Source organism: Papaver somniferum, unplaced genomic scaffold, assembly GCF_003573695.1.
Source record: "Papaver somniferum cultivar HN1 unplaced genomic scaffold, ASM357369v1 unplaced-scaffold_132, whole genome shotgun sequence".
NCBI classification, from domain to species: domain Eukaryota; kingdom Viridiplantae; phylum Streptophyta; class Magnoliopsida; order Ranunculales; family Papaveraceae; genus Papaver; species Papaver somniferum.
The window spans coordinates 24,683,071-24,692,995 of NW_020622381.1; positions in this window are offsets into that span (position 1 = coordinate 24,683,071).

Sequence of the window (9,925 nt, forward strand, 5' to 3'; positions counted from 1 at the left end):
CCTCCTTGAGGGCAGTATTCTCTTTTTTTCATAGTAGCTAACCAAATAGGAACCTTAGCAACTTGAGAATAGCATGTAGGAATGATATTATTAAAATGAGTCAGATGAGCAGCAGATAAAGCATATTTTGTTGAGATAAATACCTTTGGTTTGAAAGTACCAACTTTGGATCTTGTTATTATCTGATGAGTTGAAAAATAAGAATCTTTCACAGAAGTACTTATAGATGTATCATTAGAGTGAGACTGTGCTGATGAAGTAGAAGTATCATAAGTAGTTTGTAAGGAAGTACACTTGGTATAGAAGTATTTGAGATAGGTGTAGAAATATCCAAAGTAGCAGGAGTACTTGGAAAATCTAGAAAAATTAGAGAATCAACATTACTTTGTGTAGAGAGATCTTTATAAGGAAAATTTTCTTCATGAAATACAACATGTCTAGAGACAAAAACCTTACTAGTAGAGGGATCTAAGCCTCTGTATCCCTTGTGGTTAGCATTATAACCAAGAAAAACATACTTGACGCTCATTAGTTGTAGTTTATTCTCAGTGTAGATTTTTAACCAGGGAAAACACAAACATCTAAAAGTTTTGAGAAAGAAATAATTTGGTTCTCTGTTGAACAAGGATCAAAATGAGTTGAAAAGGATAATGACCTGGTTGGTAGTCTGTTGATAATAAAGTTTGCAGTAGACAAAGCATCAAACCAAAATTCAAAAGGCAGAGAGGCTTGATATAAAAAGGTTCTTGTAATCTTTATATGGTGTTTATGTTTTGATTCTGCCACACCATTCTGTTCAGGTGTGTGTGGACAAGTAATCTCATGAGAAATGCCACTATTGAGTAAAACATCTTGGAGAGCATTATTTACAAACTCTCCCCCTCCATCAGTCCTGATTATTTTTATTTGAGAATTCAGTAGGATTTTTGTATATAGGTTTTGAAGTTAATGAATATAGTCTTGAAATCATATTTAAGAGACAAAGGAATACCCAGTTGTAAATGGGGAAAACGATTTGCTGGTTTTTTAGGAAAGTGAAGAGGTGACGGTTCGGAAGAGACTCCTCAACCGAGCCTGCTTAACCCCACACAGATGCACTGCATGGGAGTGATTTGAGTTCGAGAGATCAATCTATAGGACCCCGTCCTAAACCAAGTCAATGGTCGTTCCAGAGTCAATTAGGTCACAAAGAGGGAGATGGGTTGATCTGTAGGAGGGAAGCTGAAAATTATGGGATCAATGATGATCAAGGATTGTGGATGTGTTGAAGGTGTCTGCAAGTATGTAAACTGTGTAAATAAGTTTCAATCGAGAGAATTGCTCTGTGCAGAAGAATGTTGTTCTCAGTCATCGATTTTAGACTTATTTATATTGTCAGAATAGTGAACACATTGATCCCAGTAAGTGTGGCGGTTTTTTGAGTGAAAGAGTGGGAAAGTATGATATCGTGGTAAAATCAGTTCCATGTCGTGTGGAGACTTGGTTGATCGTCCACCCACTACTTTGGTAACTACCTCAACCGTTTGCACGACTGACTCACATTTCTCATTGTGGATGAACACACGTGTTGTAGGCCGCCAGACCAGAACCTTAATTGATATCCACATGTGACGTGATTGATGTCTCACGAACGTGGAGTCTGCAAAGCAGACGTATATTTGATTAGTCAGTTGTTGAATTAATTAGACAGTGAGTCTAAGTTTTTTTTGAATTGAGCATGATTGACGAATGCTCAGTGATTCATGGATTGAACATGCCAGACGTACAATACTTGAATGATGTTGATATTGCTCGTCTGAGCAAATATTGTAAATTCGATGAATTGTTGAATATTTAGTTGAATCAATATTCAACAAAATATTGATAGTTAGATGCATTTGAGCGAGTATCGACAAATTACCGAATATTGATAGTTGGATCAATATTCGAGCAACTGAGCAAGTATTGCTCAATTCGACAAATTACTGAATATTGATAGTTGGATCAATATTCGAGCAACTGAGCAAGTATTGCTCAATTCCATACATTACTGAATATTGATAGTTGGATCAATATCGAGCAACTGAGCAAGTATTCTCAATTCGATAAATTACTGAATATTGATAGTTGGATCAATATTCGAGCAACTGAGCAAGTATTGCTCATTCGATGAATTATCGGTAACGTGACCCAATAAAATATTAATTAAAATATTGGTAGCCTTCCAAATGTTATATAATTAATCCAGATGTTGATTGTTGGGTCAACATAAATTTATTAGTGTTTAAAATTGCTCAAAATCATGATTTGCAGAGCATTTATTCGAAACCCTAATTTTAATCAATTGTTCATCAATTGATGATTTATTGAAAATAGGCCACTGAGTGAAGGAGTGACCGCCTACATGGGATAATTGACGACCATGTAGCGCCAAAGTGCTCTAGTGAGCGTGCACTAAAGTCCTTTGTTCACTGGTTGGTGGTTGGTGAAAGGATGATTAAATGCTGGTTTAATCACTTATTAGAATAGTGCTCGTCTGAGCATCAGGTGATAAAACCTAATTATGGAGAAGTGAGGAACCGGAAAAAGGAGCATAGAACCGGCCCTTGGTGGTGTAGGACCAGCTGACGGTCGATTGAGCAAATTCCAAGTTGGTTGGAAAGAGTTTGAACCCAATATGAGCAATTGAGCAAATTAGGTCAGAATTATAAAGAAGTGTGGGACCGGATCCTTGCAAGACCTAGGGCCGGCCTTGGTCGGTCAAGGAAGCATTCCCGTGTCACCATAATGTTCGTGTCTCAGTCCTGAGAGTTTTGGTATTTTCTGGTGTGCGTTTGAGCAATTTTTTGGGTTTTCAGAAGAGTTTGATCTTTGACTGAAATTCTTGATTTTTGCTCGAATGAGCAACTAGAGCTTTGCTCGTTTGATCAATATTTTGAGAATATTAAAATAATAATATTTTATTATTTTTCGTGAATAGCCTAGTCGGTCATGTGACCATTTGACTTTTTGGTTTTTTCTTGGTTTGAGCAATATTTGAGAAAATATGAAGAAATCAAGGTTTTTGCTCAAACGGAGGAGTTTCATGATATGAGGGAAATATTAATTATGAAAACAAGGGATTGAAAAGTGTGGGACCGGCCATGGCTAGGGTACCGTCCTGCTAGGTAGCCCGGGTCCCGTGACACTTTCCCTTATTTTTATTATTTTTCATCTTTGAGGAAAATATGGAGAAACCGTGAGTTTTTCTCAAACTAGGAAAGTTGCTTGAATGAAGGAGTTTTCATGAGATCATGAAAATAAGAAAATAAGAAAAATAAAAGAAGAGGCATGGTGGACCGGAAACGGCGGCATGTCGGCCGGCCGATGGGCCTTGTCCGTAGGCGCCTCTTTTATTTTATTATTTTCTCTCTCCCATTTTGTGTAGGATTCCTCGTTTGTCCATATTTTTGAATGCTCTTTCGTGCATTTGGGTGCTCGTTCGTGCATCATCGTTGAGTACACTTGCACCATTTTCTTGGGGCTTACTCGGTCATAGTCCAGACGCCCGATTGGTGAGTAATTATTAGTAATTCATGAAATTCAGCGGAGAATGATTCATGAAACGGAGTAATAATTATGAATTGTGCATCTATTAATAATCCATAAATCCAGTCGGGGAATTCAGGGAACGGAGTAATGAGATATAAGAGATTATTTTCTAGGAATTCAGTGAATGAATGTCACGATAAAATTAATCTATTTGCGGAATCGATATATGCAATAGTTGAAGCATCATAATCGTTCTTAAGGGTGCATAGTCAGGGGACAACGTGCAGCGTCGACGTCCTGAAGGCGTTAAGCCCTCTAACAAATAATTATGTCTAGAGAGCCGCCTGAATCTATACACGGTCTCTCTACATAGTGAGGGAACAACGTGCAGCGTCGAAGTCCTGAAGGCGTTAAACCCTCTAACAAACAATTATGTCTAGAGAACCGCCCAATCGTTATTCTATGTAGAGGTGGGTCTCTCTATGTAGTCAGGGAACAATGTGCAACGTCGACGTCTTGAAGGCGTTAAGCTCTCTAACAAACAATTATGTCTAGAGAACCGCCCAATTATTTGACTCTACATAGAGGCCATGATGAAATATGCAGCATCGAACACTCAGCCAGGTAGGCCTTTCGAGAAACATATTCATCATGGTTCTGAGAGGAACACCCACTCAGTCAGAGATCGTGAAACGATTCACGGATCATAAAATATGAATCGTCACATGCGTTCCTAAAGCTAGGTCAGAAACATGCAGTATCATGATTTTACGATTTTGACCTTTGTCGAAAATCCACCATCAACATTACAGTCATGTTCTGCAGTAAGCATTAGATGGTGATTTTCCAGTTGACGAGATAAGCAGTTAAACTCAGTCATACATAGGTATTTTTAGAATCCACGATTTTCTCCAATGGTTTCATGTACGAGCAAATGCTCAGGTAAGGACCCTGATAGTATGATAGAGTGTCATGCCGTGAGCACGGAGAGATGAAGCACTGCTGATTTGGACGGTCGGACGTCCAGTTTTGGTCGGTTTAGCGTTTATGGGCCCGACCTAAAAAAGGAAATCCTTGTTTTATTTGGTTTTTGGAAATAAATTTGATATAAAAGGGAAGAGACCCTAAAGAAAAAAAATTAATTTTTTCTAAGCTGACCGACCACCTTCCCCTTCACCCCTTCACGCCTGAACAAAAGAGGAGATTTTCCGCCGGAGCTGCTCAACGCTGGTCATCGTCCGGTGAACTTCCGGCCAACTCTGGATGAATCAAAGGTAAGTTTTTTTTTTTTCTGATTTATTGTGTGTTAGTCATGAGTTGTTTGAAAACAAAATTTCATAGGTATTCATGCATGTGTAGGTTTTATGAAAAATTTGTTTTTAGCAAACACCTTCCGTCCGCCGATTTAGGAAACGAACAATAATCCCCAACATGAAAGAGATACATATATTCTTGAATAGACATGGCCCAGTTGCAGTAGAGAAGATTTTGCTTATGAGGTTTCATGAAAATCAAAATTTTATTTTCAAAGCGTGAACTTTCACACAGATACTTTTTAGGAACATACATTTCTTCGTAGTTAAAGTAATAAACAATGATATAGTATTAGGAAATTTTTGAAATGGACCTGCACCTCATGATAAAAATTTATTTGTGAACCTTCAAAATTTTATTTGGAATATGTGGACCTTAACGAAAAATAGAAAAGACCCTCGTTTCATAGACGAACACCCGTTTGAGCAAAACAATTTTTTTGTTTTTTTTACAATAATTCACGTAAAAAAAAGAATTTGTTTTTTGAAAGTTTCGTGAGTTATTTACTCACGTCCAAAAAAAAAATTGTGTACGTGAGTTGTAAATTTTTTTTTATTAATTTGAGTAATTGTTGGAAGCAAACAATTGTATGTGATGAAATAATGTCTGTATGAATTTTGTGATTTTATAGTGTGTGTACACACGGTAGAAAATCAGTGAATGTTCACATGAAGAGATTATATGAATTACGCATAATTTCGTGAAAAATCAGGTGTCGACTTTTAAATAATGAATTCTTTGCTCGTCTTCGCAGGTTTGAAGAAGCGAGCAAGTTTTTGAAGTTTTACGCTATTATCACTACAGCTAGCGAAACCGTAGATAGGTAAGAGTTGAAAATTACCATTTTTGTAGACACTGATGTGAGCATCCTAATTATTCTGTCGTGTTTTAATTCCATTGTGTTGATAAAATTTGTATATGGATGTCATAGCAACTTTGCAAAAGATGACTGATTCCCATGATGACGCTTCCGGAGATGATATTTCTAGAGAGGATGCTTATACAGATGCGTATTCCGGTAATGATGATTCTGGGACTTCCAGAGAGGAAGAAGAAACTCCTAGAATTAAGAACATTCTGAATACTGAAGATGAGTTCTTCGTGTTTCTGTATAAACCTGAAATACGTCCCTCAGGTTCCTCGTTTCTGCTCCTCATAAATCCAAGGAGTACTACTCAGAACAAATCAGTATCTCCTCAAGCGATAACTTGGTTTTGTTTGCAAGGGAAACACTATTCAGCTTCACATGTGGAATTCAAGCTTTCGCGAAAGCCTTTGACCGATTTTTCTGGATGGGCAAGACATATGCTGGGTTATAGCCGTGTAAGGAACATGCTGGATCGTGCACAAGTGACACGAGCCATTCAAGCAGATGGAGAGTTAGTCATCCATCATAATATACGAGGTATGGTGGTTTTGCTTGCTCGTTGGTGCATTTCTACTCATAATTTAATATGCAGATGGGGAGAATTCACCATCACCTTGGAAGATATAGTCGCTTTATTGCATCTCCCAATTACTGGTAATTTCCCTGAAGAGCTCTCAGCCGAGGAAACTGCAATGTCTGACGTATTGGAAGCTACGATGCATGATTTCAACAAGTCACCCAAGTTTTGCTACGCTCGATGGTTGAAGCACTGGTGGTCGAGAGATAAAATTCCTGAAGAACCTGTTGATGGTACATTAACCATTGTTGCTTTCTTATGCTTGTGGCTCTCCAGAGACGTTCTCGAGGATAGTGGACATTTTTTGAAGCTATTTGTGATTCCTTTTGCTATTAAAATGGCTAAAGGTGAGAAACTTCCTATTGGTAGTCTGTTCTTGGGTTCGCTGTTTTCCAATTTAGACTCCTTGGTCATAGACTCCAACGTTTCTAAGGGCTTCATGAAAGTTGAAACATATGTTAATACGATGTTTCTCCAAACTTTAGTGTGGGAGCACTTTGAGAATTATGCTTTGATTCCTCGTAGCGTCTTGCAAGGACCGAATGTGGACACTCGTCATGCTTTCCTTGAGAAAGATAATGCCAGGATTATGCGTTGGTCTACAAAGCAACCAAGACACAAGGCACGTCTCACCAGCGTTTTAGACAACGAGTCTGAGTTTAACTATCGCCCCTGGGTGTCGGTTCCTCCTCTCTTCTCACAATTGATCACTTTCAATGCTGCTGAAGAAAATGCCACATTAAAATCTGGCATCTGTTTGAGCGATGGAGAGAAATCTTTTATACTAAGTTGCACTCCTGGTTATTTAGTGTCAGTAATGCACGAAACTTTCCAGATGGAAGAATACAACATCGACAGAGAAGCTCGACAAATGGGTCTCGATCAGTGTTCTCCAGGTCATCGAATGAATAAGCCATCGGTTGAGCATCTGAAGGCTCATTTAGAATGCACACATGTGGAAGGAAATGATTACTTATTTCCTTGTTCCGACCGAGCTACCTATGTAACTCCAAGTTATATAGACTTCTGGCGCCAACAACTTGAGCGCTTATATAAGTTTGCGATGGATGTTAAGTCTCTGATACGAGAGTTTTCTTCTGCTGGCATGATTTCTGATCGACCAAGATTGAAGCATCTTTCTAGTGGTAATAAAATAAAAACGCCTCCAAAAAGTTCACAGGTATATATTCTCCTTATTATTTTAGCAAAGACATGATAATCGCATCTTAACTATTTCATTAACTTTATTGTAGGACGACCGTGTTGTGAGATCTCGAATTCACGTAGACTTATCAGAAGTGCAAGACAGTCCCCAGAGTGGAGAAGGCAGAAGTAGGAGGAATTATAGGATGATACCGAATAATGTGCAGTCCCCAGTTGCTTCTTTGGTGAGTTGTTAATATTCCCTCTACCGTGACTTTTCTTTGTCCATGTATAGATGGGGAAAAACGATTTGCTGGTTTTTAAGGAATTGAGGAGACGACCGTACGGAGGAGACTCCTCGAACCGAGCGAAATGTTAAACCTCACACAGATGCACTGCTGCAAAGGGGGTGCTTTAGATTCGAGAGATCAATCTGTAGTACTCCGGCCTAAATCAAGACAATGACCGTTCCAGAATAAATTCGGTCACAAGAGAGGATGATGGGTAGATATGTAGGAGGGAAGCTGAGAAATGTGTGGAATCAATGGTAATCAAAGATTGTGGGTGTGTGAATTCTGAATATGATAAGCTCTGAATGATTGAAATTGTTCAATTGAGAGTAGTTGCTCAATTGATGAGTTGATGATCTCGTGTTATCGATGAGACGTGAGATTGATGATGTTCTCTTCGTATATCTTTCAATCATGATTCAGAGACTTATTTATATTGCTGGAATTGTAGACACCATGATTCCATGAAGTGTGAAAGTTGATGAATCAAGGAGTGGGGAAGTGGAGATTGTGTTTGAAACCAGTTGCTTAATGTGTGGAGACTTGGTCGATTTTCCACTCATTACCTCGTGAATTCCTTTAACTGATTGCACGACTTGCTCACATTCCATCGTGTGTTTGAACACACGTGCCGTAGACCGCCGGACCAAAACCCTAAGTGATAACCCCCCAAGTGACACGATTGACGTCTCATGGTTTGTTAGTCAATTGATGACTTCGTGGTTTGATGGGACGATGAGTCCATGTAGTTGCTGAGTTGAACATGATGTTCTGAAACTCAGGAATTGAGCATGTCATGAGACAGAGGTATAGTTCTTACGATAACGTGAGCAAGTATTGCTCATTCGATGGATCGTTGAATATTGATTGTTGAACCAATATTCCTTGGTTTGAGCAAATATTTACCATCTGAGCAAGTGTTGCTCATCTGATGGATTATTGGCAGCGTGACCAAAATATTAATTAAAGTACTGGTTATTGAACCGAGCATAATTAATAAGATTAATGACCATGAGGTCGTCGTAAAATTATTAAGGTTGGAATATGGAATGATGATCCTTGGATTCAGAAACCCTATGGGGTCATGAAACCGGCCCTGGGTAGTCACGTGATCGTCTGATGATCACTTCATGAAAATCCAAAGTGTTGGAAGAGTTTTGGACCTAATACGTGCAATCGTGCAAATTAGGTCAAAACTATGAAAATTGATGGGACCGGCTTCCGTGAGCCAAAGAGCTAATCTTGGACGGTCCAGATAGCGTGCTCGTGTCCCCAAGGCGTCCGCATCTCAGTCCTGAGAATTTTGATATTTTCTGGCATGCAATTGAGCATCCATTCGAGAAAATATGCCAAAATTAGGGTTTCGACGAAACTGAGGAAAACACCATGAGATGATGAAAAATAATTATAAAATAAGGAATGAGGAGGCGTGGGACCGCCGTGGTCAAGGCATGGTCGGTCGGTCGTGACCACGGTCTCGTGGTGCCTTTTCCTTAATTTTATAATATTTTGATGATTTTATGAAAAATTCATGAATTTTGAGAAATTTGATGAATTTAGGGAGTTTCCATGAATTGAAGGAGTTTTCATGAGTTCATGGAAGCAAAATATTAAAATAATAAAAACACGGGCGTCTGGGACCATGGAGGCATGGTCGGCCGGCTATGGACCGGTCCCACGAGTTTTTCATAATTTTTTAATATTTTTAGGTATTTTTGATGATTTGAGGGAATTTTTCCTAATTTGAGAGAAATACCATAAAATCAAGGGAAAATAGGATAAATAATAATAAAATAATAAAACAAAGGGTGTGTGGGACCGGCTAGTGTCCCGGTCCCACAAGTTTTCATAATTTTATTTTATTTTATTATTATATGATGATTTGTGCAAAAAATACCATGAAATCAAGGAGTTTTTTCATGAAATTAGAGAAATAATAATAATAATAATAATAAAATAATAAGGAACCGTGGGGTGTGGGGCCGGCTGGGACCAAGGCATGGCCGGTTGTCCAATGGTCATGCCCCACACTCCTTTCCTTAATTTTATATTACTTGTTATGGACTTATGGAAGTACCATGAAACCGAGGAGCTTCCTCGAGACGAAGGAGATTTGATCAGATGAGAGAATTTTCATCAAATCATGGAAAATAATAAAAATGTACTAAAAATATAAAACTGGCGTGGAACTAACCACGGCACGTTCGGTAGGTCGTGTGTCCG